Below are 22,042 nucleotides of genomic sequence, written 5' to 3' on the forward strand. Positions count from 1 at the left end.
AACCTCCCACCTTTTTATTATAAAAAAGAGATGGGAATGTAATGGTCTGTCCTGAGCCTTTAAGAGACAAGCCCCACTCACTCACTCCTCCATCCGCTGAGGCAGGCAGATCTTCCTTTCTGCTTGCAGGCTGAGTCTTTCCTTTTCCATCTCTCTCTCAAAGAGGTAGCTTCTGTCTCGCTTCCTTCTCCCCATTTCTCCCCTTCGCCCCCTCTCTGGTTCTCTCTCTCTCTCTCTCTCTCTCTCTCTCTCTCTCTCTGTGTGTGTGTCTACCTCTCTCTCTCTTCTCTTCCCACTTCTCCCTCTTCCCTTCCCTTTTATAACACACTAAATAAATATCCAACCTCACTCTGCATGACATGCCTGTCCATGTCTCTGTCTCTCACATGCTATGTGGCTCCCTGCCTTGAACCTGGCTGCCTTCGTGGCCTGCCATGGTCTTGGGACCTGCTGCCTGCTACCACTCGGGGGCATACAATGTGGCCTCATGGCCTATTGCCCATAGCCGCCAGTCAGGGACCTGCAGCGTTTCTGCCACTGCTCTACTCAGTGAACCTGCATCATTTTATATAAACTATAACTATAAGCACATGCTACCACATCGAGTTTTTTTCTCATGTGTCCTAGGATTCAAACCTAGTGGTCCTCATGCTTGCATGGTAAGTGCTTAACCAACTAAAGAAACTCCCTAGCTTCTCTCAGGCATTTGAAGTGTAGAGTAGTACAAGCCATCTCCAGAAATACTATGATCATGTACCCACGAAACATTGTCCCCTGCCCCCAACCTCTGACATCAACCACCCTACTTCCTGTGTCTCTAGCCACCTCTGATGAGTGGACTCAGACAGGATCTGTCTTTCTGTGATTTTCTGTTTTAGGTAGACTTTCTCTGCCCTGCCAGCCACCTTCCAAATAATCATACAGAGACTTATTAATTACAAATGCTCAACCAATAGCTTAGGCTTATAACTAACTAGCTCTTTTTATTGTTTTTATTGAGCTCTAAATTTTTCTCTGCTCCCCTCCCTTGATCTCCCCTCCCCTTCAATCCTCTCCCATGGTCACCATGCTCCCAATTTACTCAGGAGATCTTGTCTTTTTCTATTTCCCATGTAGATTAGATCCATGTATGTCTCTCTTAGGGTCCTCATTGTTGTCTAGGTTTCTGGGATTGTGATTCGTAGGCTAGTTTTCTTTGCTTTATGTTTAAAAACCACTTACGAGTGAGTATATATGGTAATTGTTTTTCTGGGTCTGGGTTACCTCACTCAAAATGATGCTTTCTAGCTCCATCCATTTGCCTGCAAATTTCAAGATGTCATTATTTTTTCCAGTGGAGTAGTCCATTGTGTAAATGTATCACATCTTCTTTACCCATTATTTGATAGAGGGACATTTAGATTGTTTCCAGGTTCTGGCTATGACAAATAATGCTGCTATGAATGTGGTTGAGCACATGTCCTTGTGGTATGATTGAGCATCCTTTGGGTATATACCCAAAACTGGTATTTCTCGGTCTTGAGTTAGGTTGTTTCCTAATTTTCTGAGAAATCGCCACACTGACATCCAAACCGACTAAACAAGTTTACACTCCCATCAGCAATGGAGGAATGTTCCCCTTACCCCACATCCTCTCCAGCCTAAGCTGTCATCAGTGTTTTTGATCTTGGCCAGTCTTATACTAACTAGCTCTTACAATTTAAATTAACCCACATTTTTTTTTAAATCAATGTTTAACCACATGACTTGGTACCCTTTTTCAGCAGGGCATGCTTGTGTCCTGCTTCCTCTGAGTCTGGTTGGTGACTTTGCCCTTCCTCCCAGCATTCTCTCAGTCTGCTCTCCTGTCTAGCCTCTTCCAGCCTAGCTATTGGCCAGTTGGCTCTTTATTAAACCAATGAGAAGAACACATCTTCACAGTGTACAGGACTGTTCCACAGCATTGTTTCTCGTGGCATAGTGTTGTCGAGGCTCACTCATGTTGTACTACTTTTCAGAATCCCACTGTCAAAGTTGGACGATGTTCTGCTGCCACGAGCCACCTTTCGTTTGTCCTTTCACCCATCGTGGGACAGTTGGATCGCTTTCAAGTTTTAGTGTTTGCAAATGCAAATAATGATGCTTTGAGTACAAATCTGTAGATATCTCTTCAACACCCTGCATTTAACTATTTTGAATATATGCAGTAACTAAAGTTTAATTGCTAGATTATGTGGTAATTATTTATTTTTAATTTTGGGGGGACCATTTTCATAGTGACTATAACATTTCACACTTTCACTAGGAGTTCACAAGAGTTCTAGCTTCTCCACGTCCTTGCCAACACTTGTCATTTTCTGGTCTGTTTAAGTGGGTGTGAGTGGTATCTTATGGTTGTGATTTTCATTTCCCATATAATTTATGGCACTGAGAATTGTATCATGTGTTCAGTAGTCATTTATATAATCTTTTGCTTGTTCAAGTTCTTGGCCTGTTTTTAACTGGGTTGTTTGTTCTGTTGAGTTCATGCTAAGTCTTTTGTGAAAGAAGTTAAAGAAAAGGTACTATGGGTAAAAAATGTTATATACTTTTATTATTATTGCAACTTTATAAAAATGTATTTGCTTGTTTTTTTCTGTGTATGTATGTTTGACTGCATGAGTTAATGTGCAGCAAGAGCCCTTGTAGGTCAGACAAGGGAGTTGGATTCCTGGAATTGGAATTACAGGAGGTCGTGAGCTGCCATGTGAGTACTGGGAACTAAACCTCTGGAAGAGCCTGGGTTATCTCTCCAGCCCACTCTCCAACCTAATAACTATGAAGCCCATGTGCATTCTCTGGGTCATTCCAGGAAATATTTCACTCATTAAATTCCGATGATCTGTCTGTAATTTTCCACATTAACACCCTATAACAGGAGTGTGCACACTCACGCACACACTGGTTGTGTTTTCTCTGTACTCTTCTGTTGTCATCCACATGTCTGCTCTCGCCTTCTACCTGCTGCTTAAAATAAACAAGGACCAATTTTAGTCAGTTTAAATGTTAAATGCTAAAAAGTGAATAATTTATGGAATGTTCGCTTGATGGTTATTAAAAATGTTTAAAAGTAAGTCATGACAGGGGAATGCCTTTAATTAAGAAAAAAAAGTCAAGTGGTCACATATGAACAAGGAACCCCTGAAGACAGAAGGCTTTTTTGCTTGTTTGTTTGTTTGTTTTTATTTTTTGTGTTTTGGTTTTTTGAGACAGGGTTTCTCTGTAGCTTTGAAGTCTGTCCTGGAACTCACTCTGTAGACCAGGCTGGTCTCAAAATTCACAGAGATTCTTTTGGTCTCTGTCTCTCAAGTGCTGAGATTAAAGGTATACACCATCACCCAGTCTGAAGATAGCAGTGTTAAATACTTTTTACAATAATGCAAGATATTGGCCAATTTGATTCCCAGAACCCACACAAAGATGAAAAGAGAAATGACACACAACATTGTCCTCTGACCTCTACATAGGTCCTATGGCAAGGGCACCCATACTCAGATCATGTTCATAAGTACAATATTAATAAATACAATTTTTAAATTATGTAAAGAAAGCGAATCTTGATTCTGATAGAACTTTAAAGAGCAATAAAGTTACACCATGGATATGTATCTCAATCCTGGGAAATATAAATTTAAAATAATAAGAACTTGCAAAAGAGAATTAGAACATGAAAGGAGCTCTTTATGGAGTGGGAGAGAGGTAAATACAGAAGAAGGTTGGAGGACGGTGTCTTAGTTAGGGTTTTATCGCTGTGAAGAAACACCATGACAAGAGCAACTTTTATAAAGGAAAACATTTCATCAAGGCTGACTTTCTGTTTCAAAGGTTTAGTCTATTATCATCACAGTGGGAAGCATGGAAGCACACAGGCAGACATAGTGCTGGAGAGGTAGCTAAGAGTTCTACATATGGATCAGAAAACAGCAGGAAGAGAGAGCAAGACTGGACCTGGCTTGAGCATCTGAAACCTTAGAGACCACCCCCAGTGACATATTTCCTCTATAGGACACACATACTCCAATGAGACCACACATCCTAATCCTTTCAAATAATGCCATTTCTTATGAGTCTATGGGGATCATTTTCATTCAGACCACCACAGAGGGTATCTTAGTTTGAGATTCTGTTGCTATTGAAGAGAAACCATGAGCATGGTAACTCTTATAAAGGAAAACATTTAAATGGGTGGCTTACAGTTCAGAGGCTCAGTTTATTATTGTTATGCTGGGATACAGTTGGACTTTCTTTGGACCACCATGGTGTAGGAGTTCCTTCTGTTTGTGTGTTGCTTTCATTGGTTAATGAATAAAGAAACTGTCTTGGCCTGATTGATAGGGTGGAACTTAGGTAGCCTGAGAAAATAGAACTGAATGCTGGGAGGAAGAAGGGCAGAGTCAGAGAAGCCATGGATTCTTCGCCGGAGATGGACGCTGGTTAGAATCTCTGGCAAGGCACTGCCACGTGGTGATATACAGATTAATGGAGATGGGTTAAATTAATATGTAAGAGTTAGCCAATGTGAAGTTAGAGCTAATGGCCAAGCAGTGTTTTAATTAATACAGTTTCTGTGTGGTTATTTCAGGTGTAAGCTAGTCCGGCAGCCAGGACAAACAAGGGGCCTGCTCCTTACAACACCACCAGCTTCCAAATAATGACTCAGAGACTTGTTAATTATGAAAGTTTGGTCTTAGTTTAAGCTTGTTCCCAATTCTTAACTTAAATTAGCCCATTTATATTAATCTGTGTTGTATCACATGGCTCATTACCTCTCCTCCATACTGTACATCTGACTTGCTCTGCATCTCATTGATGAATCTCACATGCCTCAGATTCTTCCCAGAGTTTCTCTCTCTCTCCCTGAAGTCTTGCCTACCCTCTTTTGCCTAGCTATTAGCCATTCAGCTCTTTATTAAACCAATCAGAATGTACCTTGACAGAGACACATCTTCACAGTGTACAAAGAGATTATCCCACAATAGTGGGACATAGTGGTCTGCAGGCAAATATGGTGCTGGAGAGTTAGCTAAGAGTTCTGCATCTTGTACAGACAACAGGAAGTGAACTGAGATACGGGGTGAGGCTTAAGCATATATGAGAACTCAGAGCCCGCCTCCACAGTGACATACTCCAATAAGGCCACACCTCCGAATAGTGTCACTTCCTTTGAGGAGCATTTTTTTAAAATCACCACAGAGGATAAAGGAAAATATTAGGATATAAGTGATCTGATTGAGGAAATGGGAAAAGGGGGGTTCTTTAAGGAAAGGGAGGGAGGAAACACTAAAGGAGGGAGGGAGAGAAAATAACAATAAGGATGTCTGAAAAGTCTTCACCCCTTATCAAGAAAACTTCTCTTCACTCTTTTTTTGTTTTTGTCTTGTTTTGTTTAGTTTTTTTTAGACAGTTTTTTTTTTTGTAGCTTTGGTTATACTGGAACTCACTTTGTAGGCCAGGCAGGTCTCAGACTCAGAGATCTACCTACCTCTTTTTCCTGAGCACTGGGATTAAAGGCATGTGCCACCACAGCTCACCTGAAAACTTATCTTTGCAATAGATGGAGACCATTACAGAAAACCACAACCAACAAAAATGTAGAATTATGGAGTCCAGTCCCAACAGATACATCTATAAAACACCCCACACCCAGTGCTCAGAGAATATTGAAGAAAAGGGGCAAAAAGATTGTAAGAGTCAGATTATTAGGGAGTTGACTACGATATTGTGTCTCTTAGTAATATTAGAAGCTATACTCATAGAGGCACATCAACATGACTGCCTGTCTTCTTTACTGTTCTATCGCTGTGAAAAGACACCACAACCAAGGCAATTCATAAAAGGAAACACTTAATTGGGAGCTTGTTTAGAATTTCAGAAGGTTAATCCATTATCATCATGACAAAAAGCAGCCAGGCATAATGCTGGAGCAGTAGCTGAGAGCTTTGTATCCTGATTCACAGGCAGCAGCAGAGAGAGTAACACTGGACTTGGCATGAACTTTTGAAAGGTCAAAATCCACCCCCAGTGACACTCCTCCTCCAACAAGGCCATGTCACTTAATCCTTCTAATCTTTCTCAAACAACTCACCATCTGGGGACTGAGTAAGTAAATAGATGAGCCTGTGCAGTCATTATCATTCAAACTACTACATTCCATTCTTTGGCCCACATAAACTTGTAGCTATACAGAATGCAAAATGTATTTAGTTCAGCTTCAAAAGTTCCCATAGTCATTCACAATCTCAACACTATTTAAAAGCCCAAAGTCTCTTTTGAGACTTAAGGTAATCTCTTAATTGTAACACCAAAATAAAAAAGATAGACCAAAGACTGGACAATGGTGGCACACATCTTTAATCCCAACACTCAGGAGGCAGAGGCAAATAGATCTCTGAGTTCAAGGCCAGACTGATCTATGGAGTGAATTTCAGGACAGCCAGAGCTACACAGTGTTATTCCATTGGGACACTTTAAGAACTAACCACGCCCATCCCAGCCACTTTTGACCCCTCCTCCCGCCGCCATCTTCTCTCTCTCTCTCTCTCTCTCTCTCTCTCTCTCTCGTGTGTGTGGGTGCGTGCGCACGCGTGTGTGTATGTGTGTGTGTGTGTCTTTGTTTTATGTTTGTCTATATCTCCCTTTTTAAAGTAATAAATGTCTAGCTTTATGTATAGCCTTATGTCCATTTACTCTGCTGTTCACCGCATCCAGCCGCTTGACTCTGCTGCTCGCCCAGGGACCCTGACTCCCCCCCCCCCCCCCCCCCCCCCCCCGCATGGCACTTCCACTTGCTCCGCAAGCTGCCCGGGACATTCTATCATCATTATCTTTTTAAAAGAACAATACACAGAGTATCTTGAGTTAAAAAAAAAAAGTAGACCATATATTTTCAACATACAATGGCACATAATATACATTACCATTCCAAAAGACAGGAAGGGGAATGTAGTGAAGAAACACTAGACCAAAGCAGAAACAAAACCCAAGAGGACAAACTCCAAACTCTGCATCTCCAGTTCCAATGTCAAAGCTCTCTCCAGAACTCTGTCTCCTTCCAGCAGTTTTGTTTTCTGCAATACCATAATCTCTCTGTCTCTTTCTCTTTTTCTGCTTTGTCTCTCTATTTCTCTCTCTGCTTCCCTTCGGAATCTAGCTTCAGCTGCTTTTCTTAACCATGGGGGATTAGTCTATAACTTCTTTCCTGTATCTTTCTTGATAAAACCAGAACCACCTGGTTGAAGCAGCCAAATTCTTCTGCTTGCTGGGGCTGGAACCTGGTCTCCTCCCTGACTTTCATTTGCATAAGCTTTCTATTGTCGCTGATTTCCTTTGCTGCTTAAGCTTCCCTTTAATTCATTTTCACAAGTTGGAAGCTCAGTTGGGTGGGGTCTTGCCCTGAGGCTACCACTCCCTTTGTTCTGTTTAGCATTAGACTTTTCTTTAAATCTTGTGTTTCCTAGTGCACAGAATTTGGCTCCAACACTTCCCAGGTGCTCTTTGTTGATTTTTTTTGACAGGGTCTCACTAGGTAGAACTCACTGTGTAGACCAGGCTGGCCTTGAACTCACAGAGATCTGCTGGGAATAAAGGCTTCATGCCAGAACTGTTTGGTTTTTGTCCTTTTTGAGGCAGGATCTTACTATTCCTGGTGCTCCTTTTTCCCTCAAACTGTACATTTTGTATTCTTTTACCCCTGATTGTTCTTTTTCATTGTAGCTCTGCATAAGAGTGACCATTAATACTGCATGACACAGTCAATACTAAGCTATCTTGAAATCTTCTCTGCCAAAGCCATTAATCCAAAACTCTTCCATTTTGCCTCAGGCAGATTTTTAGGACTAGGGCAAAAAAAAAAAAGCAACCACATTCTTTGCCCAAATCTCTCAAGAACGATCTTTAGGCCAGCCATATTCTTCCTTCCTCTCTGAAATCTCTTGAGCTGACCCCTCACATTCTACATTGCTCTCAGCAACACTGTCTACCATGATCTTATTAGGATGTCCCATTAGGTCACACTTAAAGCACCCAACCACTTTTCTAGCCCAAAGTCCCAAAATCTTCTGTGTTCCTCCAAATCACACTGTGATCAGGCCTGTCACATCAATACCCTACTCCTGCTACTACTTCTGTTTGGGTTACTGTTCTATGGCTGTGAAGAGACACCCTGACCAAGGCAACTCTTATAAAAAGAAGCACTTAATTGGGGGCTTGCTTACAGTTTCAGAAGGTGAGTCCATTATCATCATTGTGGGAAGCAGACAGGCAAGACACTGGATCAGTAGCTGAGCACTTTACATCCTGATCCACAGGCAGCAGCAGAAAGAGTGACAAAAAGAGTCCCCCACACATAGACCTACATGCATATCCACAGCCAAATCATCAAAGAAACATACACTAAAATATACCTGGTGTAATATCTGTTCTGTCTCTTTAAGAGACAAGCCATGCCCACTCCCTCCCCCATCTGCTGAGGCAGGGTGATCTTCAGCTTCCAGCCTGAGTCTCTCTTTTTTCCATCTCCCTCTCAAAGAGGCAGCTTCTGCCTCTCCCCACTTTCCCCCTTCACTGCTTCTGTCTCTCTCTCTCTTCTCTCTTCTCTCTCTCTCTCTCTCTCTCTCTTTCTGCCTCTCTGTTCTTCTCCCCTTCTCCCTTCCCTTCCATAACCATTAAATAAATATTCAACCTCACTCTGCATGGCCTTCCTATCCATCTGTCTCTCGTCTGCCACCACATGGCTTGCTGCCGGGGACCAGCCACCTTGGGAGACCTGCCACATGGTCTCATGTGCTGTCCCTGCCTGGGACTGGCTGCTCTCAGAGCCTGTGGCCGGCTGCCACTCGGGGACCTGCAGCGTTTCTGCCACTGCAGCTACTCGGGGATCTGCAGAATTTTTAATAATCCATTACACCAGGAAAGGTATTCTCTGCTGGGTGATCCTTCCTGCCTTTTACTAATTTACAGTTAGAATAAAATGATTTCAATCTACCCATTCTTTTCATGCTTCCTTTTTAAGAGTACAGTATGTATTTTGGGGGACAAGCTATTAAGAGAAAAAAAATCCAAAGGAACAAATACACTGGCATGGAACTTGAGCACCACTGAGCAATAATTAGAGGTCTCTGGGAGGGGCACATGGGTACCTATATTTTCTAGATGGATAACCAAGGGAGGAAAAAAAGGAGGAAGTAAAGGAAGAAAAAGATACAAACACCCTAGGAGTAGTCTTAAAATAATTTCATTTGACCTTCTGTGGAGAAATGAAGACATAGCTATTGTTAAGAAAAAAATCTTAAAATGAGCCACTCCACCGGTGCAAAGAAATCCAATCAGACCAGATTAGCCAAATTAAAATGTTCATGTTTAATAAACGTTGCACTCTTGGGTAGCCAGGAGAGCACAACAGGAGAGCACAGCAAGGGAGAGAGAGACAGAGTGGAGGATCCATGCAAACCCAAAAACCACATGTTCTTTTCAGTGTAAGCCTAAATAACCTGGGGGAATGGTCCTGACCCTCCCCGGGGAGGGGTCACTGCTTGGCAGGCTGGAAGTTGAAGTCCAAGCCAGGGCAGCTGCCAGGCCATTGACTTCCAATCATCCCAGACTTTTTGGATATAGGTGCTAGAGGGCTGGGGTGATGCCCCCAGCTTAATAGCTATGATGTGGGATTCCCCTCTGTATGCTGTGAATACGATTGGTTAATTAATAAAGAAAATTGCTTTGGCCTGTTGATAGGGCAGAACTTAGCGAGGCAGGGAAAATTAAACTGAATGCTGGGAGAAAGAAGGGCAGAGTCAGAGAGAAGCCATGTAGCCCTGCCAGAACTTTAGCCAATAAGCCACAGCCACATAGTGATACACAAACTAATAGAAATGGGTTAAATTAATATGTAAGAGTTAGCCAAGGGCTGGAGAGATAGCTCAGTGGTTAAGAGCACTGACTGCTTTTCTGAGTTCCTGAGTTCAATTCCTAGCAACCACATGGTGGCTCACAACCATCTGTAATGAGATCTGGTTCCCTCTTCTGGCATGCAGACATAATGTAGGCAGAACACTGTATACATAGCAATAAAATAAATCTTTAAAAACAAGCAAACAACAACAACAACAAAAAAGACTTAGCCAATGAAAAGCTAAAGCTAATGGGTCAAACAATAATTTGAATAATATAGTTTCTGCGTGATTATTTCGGGGCTGAGCAGCCGGAAACAAACCAATGACCTCCTTACAACATAACTAAAAGTGTCCTATTTTATTAAAAAGCAAAAATTATGTGACTAAGCCAGACAGTGCTGGCATACACCTTTGATCCCAGCACTCAGGAGGCAAACTAACAGGTGGATCTCTGTTAGTTTGAGGCCAGCCTGGTCTACAGAGCAAGTTCCAGGGCAGCAAGGGCTACACAGAGCAACGCTATCTTGAAAAATAAAAACAAAACAAACAAAGAAAAAATTAGGTTGCTGAAAACAGTATAAATTTTCTCTCTCTTAATTCAGGAGGCTGAAGTTCAGAGGATAGGTCTTATGGGCTAAAGAAAATCAAATATTGATGTATGCATTCTCTCTCGAGGTTCTGGGGTAACATGTGTGCCTGCTCATTCCAGGTCTAGGGACCACGGGCACTCCCTCACTTGGTCCCCCTTCAGCAATGCACTGCTGTCACCTCTGCTTCTGCTGTCACTGTGCCTTCTCAGATTCTGACTCTTTGCCTCCTTGTCATAAGAACCCCCGTGACCCCGCTTTCCATGGGAGAGTGCCCCCCCCCACTCCTCTGCACTCCTTGCCAAGGGTGCTATGGGCCTAGGAGAGCTGGCTCTGCCCCTCGTCCTAGGGGGTGGCCCCAATAGCCCCAACCGACCAGCTCAGCTACCACTCAGACCCACATCTTGGGCCTTGGGTTGGCCCACTCTAACGTTTGCCCCATCTATGACCTACAGGAGTGCATGAAGGGACTGGTCCTGAGGAACAATAACCATAGGCTTGGATTACAGCAGGATATTCGAGAGGAATTTTGGTGAGGGTCCAGTGGTGATGGTGTGCCAAAGGACTTGAACCAGACCAATGACTCATTGCGATGAATCTTTCTCAGGTGGGGCTGACTGGACAAAAGGGTATACTGCGTGACACACTGAAGCTCTTGATGCTAGGATGAATAAGGAAGTGTTGGAAAGATGGAGGAGCAAGGCGATTATTTTTTTGATTGTTTTTCTGTTTTTAATTAATTTTGGGGGGGGCCATGCTGCAGGGATGAGGGGCAGATATGAAGGAACTGAGAAGTGAGTGGCATTGGGGTGCATAATATGAAATTCCCCAAGAATCAATAAAAAAATCACGCTAAAAGCAACAACAACAAAACTCGTGATTAGACTGTGTCTACTAGATAACCCAGGTTCATCTCTCCTGCTTGCTGTCTTTAATTCAGTTGCATCCACAAGACTTCCTTTGGTGGGAAAAGGAAGACAGCTAAAAAAGTCCTATTTTTTAAAAAGCAAAAATTAGGTGACTAAGCCAGGAAGTGGTGGTGCACACCTTTTGCCGCATAATGAGCTGCTATACGCACAGCTATGGGGCTAGGTCATCACTCAACTCATCACTGTAAAAAAACAGGATGTTTAATTCTACTCCCCTCATGCGCATGATAAACAGAACCTCACCGAGTTTTTCAACAGTCCTGTGGAAGACACGCCAGATTCCTTCTGAAGTGGAAGATGCCCAGCCTTGGTGTAATTTGAGGTTCTGCCCCATGTGAGAGAGCTGGGATCAAACCCAGGTCCACAGCCTGGACCCGAGCCAAAGCCTGCCTGCTCACTGCCTTGCCTCCATTCTTCTTGCTATTCTGTCGCACTTCCTTTTTCCTGTCTAGCTCTGTTGCCCTGAACAACTTCAGCTGCTGTCTCCTAACCTGCCACGTGCTTCTGACGACAACGTGACTACAGCTTGGTCAGGAGATCGCTGTTTTCCTGCTTCAGCTTGCATGTTTGGGGCCTATTGTTCCAGGTGAAAAAGTAGAGGAAAGACAGATGTAAGTAAAAATTACAGGGTGATCTAAACGATACAAGCTGTTTGAGACAGGTGAATGGGGAAGTCAGACGGAGCAGGGAGTTCTAAATCCTAGAAACCAGGTGTCATTTTCTTTGTCCCTTGGTTTAAAAAAAATCGAAACTCCAAGAAAGAACCAAAGGCAATAAATCTGAGTTATTAATTTTTGCTTCCTTATGCCTTACAAGTACTTGTGCAACAGTTGGGGACTGGATAGAAAGGAGCTGATGGATTGGGGCAAGCAGTGTCTGCAACCAACAAGGGGTTAAGTTCTATTGCTTTCATTTTGTAGGTCTCTATCCTACCTAGCAACTGATGATACCAGATACCTTTCCCAGTTCTTATTGGAGAAGGCCTTTCAAATTGCTAATAACCAAATTTCCCCATGAACAGGTAGAGTACAGGTTCTCAAAAGATTCACCAGGGTCCTGTCACCGCTTGAGGTAAAAGAATCTGGAAAGAAAAGGACGTAAGTTGGGGTTAACGATGCTACTCTTCCCTCTTCTTACAGTACTCTGGGTGCAGCATAGCCATATCCATAAGTATCCCAAGCGCTCTTTACTACCAAATCCCGAGCTGACGCACAATGGCTAATTCCTAAACTTGTGCAAACTACAGAAAGGCCAGGGGCAAATCTGCAGGCCTACTACACCCAAGACTTGAAGGGAGATGGACCAGCTGACCTGTCGCCCAGTGTGTGTGTGTGTTAGTGTGTATATATATGTGAGTGTGTGTGTGTAATGTGTGTGTGTGTTTGTGTGTGTGCAAGCCTTTCTAGAAAATTCTGTAACTTCCTCACTTTCCCTCTGGGAGCTGTCTCCTTACTTTTCTGCTATACCCTTGCTTTTCCCTTCCTGTTTTCTAACAGTGAATCTCGTAGGTCTGTGGGTGGAAGTTCCAGAGATGTTAAACAATCCAATGGGTCCATTATCCAGGTCAATAGATGGTTTTCCTTCTCCACTCCAAGGGTTACCTATAAGAGAAGATCTAAGAAAAACAAAGCAAATTCTGAGCTTGTTTACTGGGTGTAGAAAATACTCATTGATAGAAAGGAAGGAAGGAAGAAAGGAAGGAAGGAAGGAAGAAAGGAAGGGAGGAAGGAAGGAAGGAAGGGGAAGGGAAGGAAGGAAGGAAGAGGAAGGGAAGGAAAGGAAGGAAAGAAAGAAAAAAGAAAGAAGGGAGGAAGGGGGAGAGAGCGAGATTGGTAGTACTCACACAGCAGTCAGAGCACAGATCTCTCGTCTTCAGTCCAGGCCTTTGCTGTGATACCACTAGATTTATGAGTAGTTGGATAATCTGTGGGAAAATACAGGGGGGGGGGTCGCTGTGTGCTTCACTGTTGCCTTTTGGCTGACTCCTTAGATGCCTTGCTGCTCTGTTGCTTACAGCGCCTGTCGTCTTTTTGCAGATTATTCTGGATTGGTTCTCCTGGTAGGAGGCACCACAGAAGAGAGACCAGCGCACAGGAAAAGAGAGATGGGGTGTGCCTAGCTGGCCCCTTCCCGTCTTTCTGAGTCTCTGGTTGTAGTTATAGCTCTCTACAATGTCCATTGTTTTGTTTTCCTTTTTCTGAAAACTCCTCTTCTTTACAGATTTCTGGGTTTCAGTAACGCTTATTTGCTGTTCATTTCCCTTCGATCTTAGGGGTGAAAGTGTTTTTTTTTGTTGTTGTTGTTTTTTATAGTTGCTTCATTACTGTCTCTCCATGGTACCTATCTGGTGAAGGCTGTTTCCTGCTGGTGACGCTCGCTAAATGAGCTTTGAGGACAATGACAGGGAAGGGATTTCGGGTTTATGGAAAATGGCTTAAGGTCTACTTAATATTTGCGCCCAGTGTTACCCATAAACAGATACTTTTACACCGTAGATGGATGGAGGATATGGGGAAGAGAAACCCGAATGCTCAAGACATAACTCCCGGAAGTGTTAAGATAATTCCCATATTACTCCCAGCATGTCGCTTCTTAAGCTGCGTAGCCCACCAGTGACTGCCCCTGCTCCTTCCTTTCATAGCTCCTGTTCACCATTCTCTAACTCTCTTTCCCCAGAATCTTCCCCGAACTGCTCCCCTGAAAGGCAGGAAGAGGCAGCTCCATTTTCCCTTTGTTTCTGTGACTCTATCTATTCCCAGCAGGCACTGAAACGCTTCCTGAAAGGCCTCATGTTTCAAAGTAACGTTCCTAAAGCACTGAACCCACCTGCTGGAGTTACAGTGAGCTTGGATAGTGGTAATGAGTTTGAAACTGATCTACCATAGTCGCAGAATTTATGTAAAAATGGGTGTTTTGTGCTTTTCCAGGTTTTCTTGCCCTTCATTTCAGCGGGTGTGAATCTGAGCTGATGAGGTGTGCCACTGTAATCACACTGGGGGCATCAGGCATGAGAAGGCCGCTGCCTAACCATATGTAGTATGTGTGTTTCATCTTGATATAATCACAGTTAGTCTCTTTTTGTTGTTGTTGTTGGTGGTGGTGGTGTTTTTAGTTTTTCGAGACAGGGTTTCTCTGTGTGTCTCTGGCTGTCCTGGAACTCACTCTGTAGACCAGGCTGGCCTCAGACTCACAAAGATTCGTCTGACTCTGCCTCCTGAGTGCTGGGATTAAATGTGTGTGCCACCACCAGCCGGCACAGTTAGTCTCTTGATGTTATTAATAATTTAATAGGTGTGTTAGCTCATTCCATCAATCTACTTTATGAGCAATGCTTCAGAGACTGGGACGGATCACAGACAACAGTAGTGCTACGGTTAGAAGACAACATTTATAGACTATCTGTTCAGAAATCTTGAGTTCAAAGAAGTAACATGAGAAAATATGGACATTTGCTAAAAACTTCATTAGACTTCAGACTGCTTCCATGGAGCTCTTGCCCAGGTCCACGCAGAAGAAATTTCTCCAAGGTAGTATTTCACTTCCTTAAGGTTCTCTTCTTCATGGGTGACACTGAATATATCTAAATCTGAAAAACTCAACTGATTTATAGATTTTTATTTTAACTAGGCAGAACAACTGTCTATTCTTGCTTGACCACAACCCTCTCGCCCGAGAGGATTGCTGAAGATTGGAGGGAAAAGGTCTAGATTAAAGATCAAATATATATAAATCTTTAAATGCTTTGATTTTATGAAGTTTAATTTGAGACAGATGACAAAAGGTGTTATTTCTAACATCTAAGTTTATATTAGAGAAAAATATTTTTTAAAGACAATACTTTTTTTAAGAGTATATGTATGAAATCACATTTTATTACAACTTCAATGAATCATTTTAAAGAATAAGATTTGCCAGGTGCATGCCTTTAATCCCAGTACTCAGGAGGCAGATCTCTGTGAGTTCAAGGCCAGCCTGGTTTCCAGAGCAAGTTCCAGGACAGCCAGGGCTATACAGAGAGGCCCTGTCTCAAAAAAACATTAATAACCCAGGCAGTAGTGGCATAGGTTTTTAATTCCAATAATTCTGAGACAGAGGCAGGCGGATCTCTGGTTCAAGGCCACCCTGATTTACAGAGTTCCAGGACAGTCAAGGCTATACAGAAAAATCAAATAAATAAATAGTAAAAGGAAAAACCAATAATAATGATATTGAGATTCTTCTGGGAAATACAAGACGTGTGGTCATTATTGTACCAGGGTGTATGAAAGGGGAGAAAAAGCCTTTCAGTTCACTCATTCATTCATTCTGCGAAGCATGACAGTGGTCTCTGCAGTGCGATTCTAATTGATCTTAATAATAAATACCCAGAGTCAGATATCGGGGGTGAAAGCTGAAAGATCAGAGAAGCCGAACAGCCTGCCAGTTCTTTTTTTTTAAAGTTATAAAATGATTGGCTCATTAGCTCAGGCTTCTTATTAACTCTTATAACTTATATTAACCCATTATTCTTATCTATGTTAGCCACATGGCTCAGTACCTTTTTCAGCAGGACAGGTCACATCTTCCTTCTCCTGTGTCTGGGCAGGACTGGAGGAAGAGCTTCCTTCTTCCCAGAATTCTCCTGTTCTCATTGCCCCACCTCTACTTCCTCTCTGGTTGTCTTGCTTATACTTCCTTCCTGCCTGCCAGTTCTTAACTCTATGAAATCCTCAGATCGAATGGGTTATCCTGTCTCTACAAGTCCTCAGATTGAGCGCCTTCTCTATAAAACCTCAGATTGAATTCTGAGCTCCTGTCTCCTCCTACTTTATATTCCTCTCTCTACCCGATCATAACACTTCCTGACTCTACCTCCTTGGGACTAAAGGTGTGAACTACCAGGGCTTGGCTCTGTTTTTCTTTTAGACTGATTCAATTTCATGTAGCCCAGGGGTAACCCTGAATTCACAGAGATCTATCTGCCTCTGTATCCCGAGCACTGGGATTAAAGGTATGTGCTATCACTGCCTGGCCTCTATGTCTAACTACTGTGGCTAGCTCCGCACTCTGATCTTCAGGCAAGCTTTATATGTTAAAGCACAAACAAAATACCACCACATTGCTGTTCCTCCAATATGTAAAGCATGCACCCTCAAGGATTTGGGCTTAGCTGTCTGGAAAGGCCTTTGCCAATGGACTCCTCCTTCACTAAATGCTTAACTCTGGTCAATATTATCTGATCATAGAAGCCTTTTCTGATCCCTTTAACATATTGGCCCTCTCCACACCATCTCCTTTCTCTACTTTAGTTCTCTTTATACAATTTATTACCACTTGGCCTCATATTATATATTTGTTGATTGGGAATATTCCTTCCAGTAATTATCTCAGAGGACTGGGACTTTGATATATTCATTATTGTACCCCTAGGACCTAGGACTATGTTTATCAGAAATTCAGAAAAGAATAATACATGAAACAAGATCTTGGTAACCTTTGAAGGAGTAGTGTACTGGCTGGTTTTGTGTATCAACTTGACACAAGCTGGAGTCATCAGAGAGGAAGGGGCCTCAGCAGAGGAAGTGCCTTGATGAGATCCAGCTGTGGTGGGTGGCACCATTGCAGGGCAGGTGGTCCTGGGTTCTATTAGAAGGTGAACTGAGCAAGCCGTGGAGAGCAAGCCAGGAAGCAGCACTCCTCCATGGCCTCTGCATTAGCTGCCTCCTGAGCTCCTATCCTGCCTTCCTTCAGTGTGAGCAGCAGTGCTGACATGTAAGTCAAATAAACTCTTTCCTCCCCAATTTGCTTTTAGGTCATGGTATTTCATTGAAGCAGTAAAAAACCCTACCTACAGAGTAGCTGTTATGGTTTCCATGGGTGTTCCTCACAGGCTTGTGTGTTTGAACACTTGCTTTCAAGATGGCGGCGCTGTTAGGATATTGTGGGGCTATAGGATATGTGACTTAGTTTGCAGGCTTAAGGCTATGGGGGCAAAGGTTGAGTTATTGGTTGGCCCTGCTTCTATCCTAAGCCCAATATTTCCTGACTGTGTAATGTGAGGATCGTGTTCTGCAAGGTCCTCCCTCCCTAACCAAGTTAAACCCAGCTTCCATGCCTCCTCCATTTAATGTACTCTGTCCCCTTTACCCGTTATACAAATAAATCCTTCCTGCTATAGGCTGTCTCTGTCAAATCAAGTATCATGTCACAGCAACGAGAAAAGTAATGCACACAGAATATGGGCTCCAGAGGTGGAGTCATTGTAATGGGAAACCTGGCTGTGCAGTTTGCAGGACTTTGGAAGTGATGTGGAAGAGCAATACGAAAAGGTTTGGAGCTGTAGGCAAGCACAGACTTAGAATGCTGTAAAGAGAGCCTCGTGGGACATTCTGGCAGGAGTGTGGAAGACCAGATGTTGAGATGAAGGAATATTCCCTCATCTGAGAGACAAAGAATATTTGCTCATGAGTTTCAAATGGCAGCAAGGATTTTTTTTTTCTTTCAGAAATTGAACTAGAGGATATTTGTGTTATATTCTGACAAAGAATCTATGTTCTTCCTGTGTCCTGCGAGTCAAAATGAGGCTGAATTAAAAAGTAATATACCAATTTGTTTGGTGAAGAAAATTGCTAGCCAGAGCAGCATGCAGACAATAGCAGTTACTGTCCCATGCTTTTAGCCACAGGACAGTGATAGACAGCAGAAACTAGGAAAGAAATGTTTCAAAAGTGTGTGGTTTGATAAGGAAAGGAACATGCGTTCAGTCGTTGTCAAAGCAACTGCAGAAAGAGCTGGGATAATTAATAAAGATATTAGTACAATTAAAGGAAAAGCTCGCATTCTGTATGAGGCCATTAGAAATGGTAAGATTTCTTGAAGGCAAGATCTCACTCATCAAAGACTCCACCTAACCTACCCAAATAGGACCACTTAGGAGAGTGTTTTCTCAGGGTCAGCTATGCAGGTGCTCAGAAGCCCCCAGAGCTATGTTGAAAGGCAGGCATCTCAAGCTGGCGGCAGAACTTGGCAGAGCAGCCACATGGTGCTGGCTTTGCAAGCATGCACAATACACTAGTTATCAGGTTAAAAAGGCTTGTATCGAGGTCTAGAAAACCACTGAGGTAAGGCGTTGTGTAGAAGGGTAGGATTCCTGCATGGAGTTCCCGAGTGGACTCTGCATGGACAGTGAAGGTGAAGCCTAGGATGCAATGAAGATCCCAAGATGTTGAAGGACTGCCCACAGTCCTACATCTGCTGAAGAACACTGTAAGCACTCTGGGCAAGGCAGCCTGCCGGGAGCAGAGCTGTAGAGGTTGGACTCCCCAAACCCACTGGAACACAAACGACATTGCCACATTCCTGAGGTACTAGACACGGAGCTGAAAACTACTTCTGTCCCTTCCCACAATGCCTGAAACCCCAAGGCTAGCTACCGGGAATCACAACCGTATTTGCCTTATAAGGCATTGGGTTGCTTGGACCACACAACAGATGACCTTTGTTGACTTGGCTAAATCTACTAGCTAGCCTTGCTTCGGTCCTATTTTCCCCGGCTATACTTTTGTTCCTCCCCTTCAGAAGGGCCATGTTTACTCTGTGCCAGTATATTTTGAAAGTATATTTGATTTTTGTTTTGCAGATGTTCACAGTTAAAAGACTGTCTGATCTTGGGAAAATCTTTTTGGACTTTGGATTTTTCTTAAAAGATGTTTTTATTTGCATTTCTGGATTTCTCTTAAAAGATGTATTTATTTGCATTCTATAAGTGAATGTTTGTCTTCATGTATGTATATGTATCAAATGTGTGCTGTGCTCATGTGAGGCCAGAAAGGGGCATCGAATCTCCTGGAACTACAATTACAGTTTTGAGCTGTCTGTGACACTGGGGACCAAACTTGGATCCTCAGGAAGAGCAGCAAGTGCTCTTAACCACTGAGCCATCTCTCCAGCCCCAAGATGTTGGACTTTTTGATCAATGTTGGAACTCTTAGGACTTCGGGGGCTTTCGCAGTAGTAAAATGCATCTTACATTATGAAATGCCATGAGCCTCTGGGGCCAAAGTGGAATGCTGTAGTTTGAATGTGAAATGTACTTCCAGACTTGTATATTTAAGAACTAGGTGCTCAGTTGATGGCATCTCTCAAGAGGCTGTGCAGCACTTTGGACACGGAGCCTAGATAACAGATGTAGGGCCTCATGGTTAGGACTTAAGGGCTATAGTCCACCACACTTCTAGCCTGAGCCCTCTGCTTCCAGACCCTTTCAGAGGTGAGGGAACTATACCATAAAATCTGGCAAATCCAGACCGGAGTGAGCCCAGCCACCTTGCCTTCCCGACTGTACCCCTTTATACCATGAGCCAAAATAAGTCCTTTTCCCCTTATGTTTCTATCACTTATTTTTCCAGAAGGACAAGACAAGTAATTAAGATTGTGGCTAAGAAGCCAGACTGTCATATTTATCATTTTTAGACTCATCATAAGATCCTGTCATGTGACAGTTGCTAGGACAGAGGACTATTGGTTCCCGCTAAATGTAGAGCCATCAACATTGCTACACGCTTTGAGAAGAGTCCAAAGGCTGTTTTAACTAAAAACACAACCATCTTCTTCTCTCCTCGCTCCCACAAAACCCGGAATCCTAAAGAGTAGTTATCAGGAATCATCTTTTCCTTACTAAGACATTAGGTTTCTTGAACAGGCAACAATAAAACAGTCTTTGTTGACTTGATTATCCCACCAGAGGAAGATGTGGCATGTGGGCCTTAGGGACTGGAAAAATCAGAGCCTGAAACATGTTTGACACAAGGGGGCAGGAGAGAGCACTGATACTCTAGGGTCTAGAAGGCTGTAACATCTTGTACTGGGGAAGTGCCTCTCTCTTAAGCAGAGTTGGGTAGTCATAGGTAGAGAAGCTCCCTATATGAGATCAGATTTTGATTCCTGGTTCTTTCATCATAGTTTCTAAGGCTGTCCTTACTTAGTTTAGGTAATTTTGAGCAATGTACTTGATCTCTTTGCACTTTTCATCTGTGAAATGGGAATTATGGGACCTACCTTGAAGGGTTTATTGGGAGGGCTGGATAGGTAGCCCCGTAGATAGATATCCCATAAATGCAACTCTCTGTGAATGAATGCCTGAAAACAAATGTTCAATTGCTTTGTAATCCTGTAACTTTCCTTAGAGATTTGTCAAAATGGCCCGACTACAACTCTACCAAGTTAAAGGGACAAAACTCAGGACGGTAAAGTAGCCAGCATGTTGGTGTGAGAGCTGCTTGCACATTTGGATGGGATCTCCAGAAATGCCTAGCAGAAGCAAGCAAGCAGCAAATGCCCCTTGAGAAACAGTTTGACTGGCCCAACTAGACAAGGGGCCAAATTCTAGATCATAGATTTCAGCTCAAGTGACTAATGGTGATGATTCATGGAAAGGGAAGAACCAAACCTGATTTCATAATTACTGGAGCAAAGAAGGGGTCAGAGCAAATGGTGCGGAATTGACATTTGTGCAGAACAACGTTAGTCTTTCCAAATGACTCGACCTTAATAGTATATCTTTGATCATCTGAGCGACATATTCTGGTAAGATGGAAATTGTCACAGACCTGACATGCTATGAAGGAGAGCATAACATGGACTTTTCCTCATTTTCCCTGTTCTGAATTACTAATTTCACATCTGGTGCGGGAGAATTATCTGTATTCTGTCAATCATGTATTTTAATAAAACGCTGATTGGCCAGGCAGGAAGTATAGGCGGGTCAATCAGACAGGAAGTAGAGGCGGGGCAATGAGAATAGGATAAGGCTAGGGAGGAGAAAGCTCCCTCAGTCACTCCTGTGCAGACCACCGAAGAGACAGCATGTAACTTGCCCAGCTGAGAAACGTACGGAGCCATGGGCTAACGTAGATAAGGATAATGGGGTAACAAAAGTTGTAAGAACTAATAAGTAGCCTGACCTAGTGGGCCAATCAGTTTATAACCTTATGGAGTCCTGTGATTGATTTTCGTTGGGAGTTGCCAGTTGTGGGGTACCGGGCAGGACAGAAACCCCGACAGGCCGGCCCCCTCATGCTCCACACATCTGTCAGCCGACATTCCTATATAGTGAAGTATCATTTTAGAAGTCCAGCTAGGGGCCAGGCATGACTTGTATCTGTAGAGGTACCAGCGGGATCCCAGGGAGAATGAGAAGATGGTTGTGGCGTCCTTGGCCAGCATGCATGCTCTGCCAACTCCCACTACCCTCTCTCCCCCTGGCCTATTGTTAACCTCTTGTTAACCCTGAAATCTCTTCCAAGATGTCGCTTTCCCTGTCAAAACGTCCCCGAGAGCCCACATTGACATGATAGCCCCTATGGTGTTACTTTGAAACCATCTTGCTTGTCTCCACCATGCCCTGAACTTCTTGGACAACCTGAGGTGTTCAGGGTGGGTGGGGAGGATTGTTTCATTTTGATTTACTTTTAATTCTTAGTGATAATCACAATTTTCATATTGGTATTTAAACAGAAGAAAAAGTTGAAAAATAATAAGAAAGGCGATAAGAGGAGTGGTTCAGTAAGGCAAGAAAAAGCGCTGGGCTTTCTAAAGTGTTTTCCCCAGGAGGCCTGACTCCTAAGAGCTGTTCCAGCTCTGT

This window comes from Myodes glareolus, chromosome 5 (genome assembly GCF_982192425.1).
Source record: "Myodes glareolus chromosome 5, mMyoGla1.1, whole genome shotgun sequence".
NCBI lineage: Eukaryota > Metazoa > Chordata > Mammalia > Rodentia > Cricetidae > Myodes > Myodes glareolus.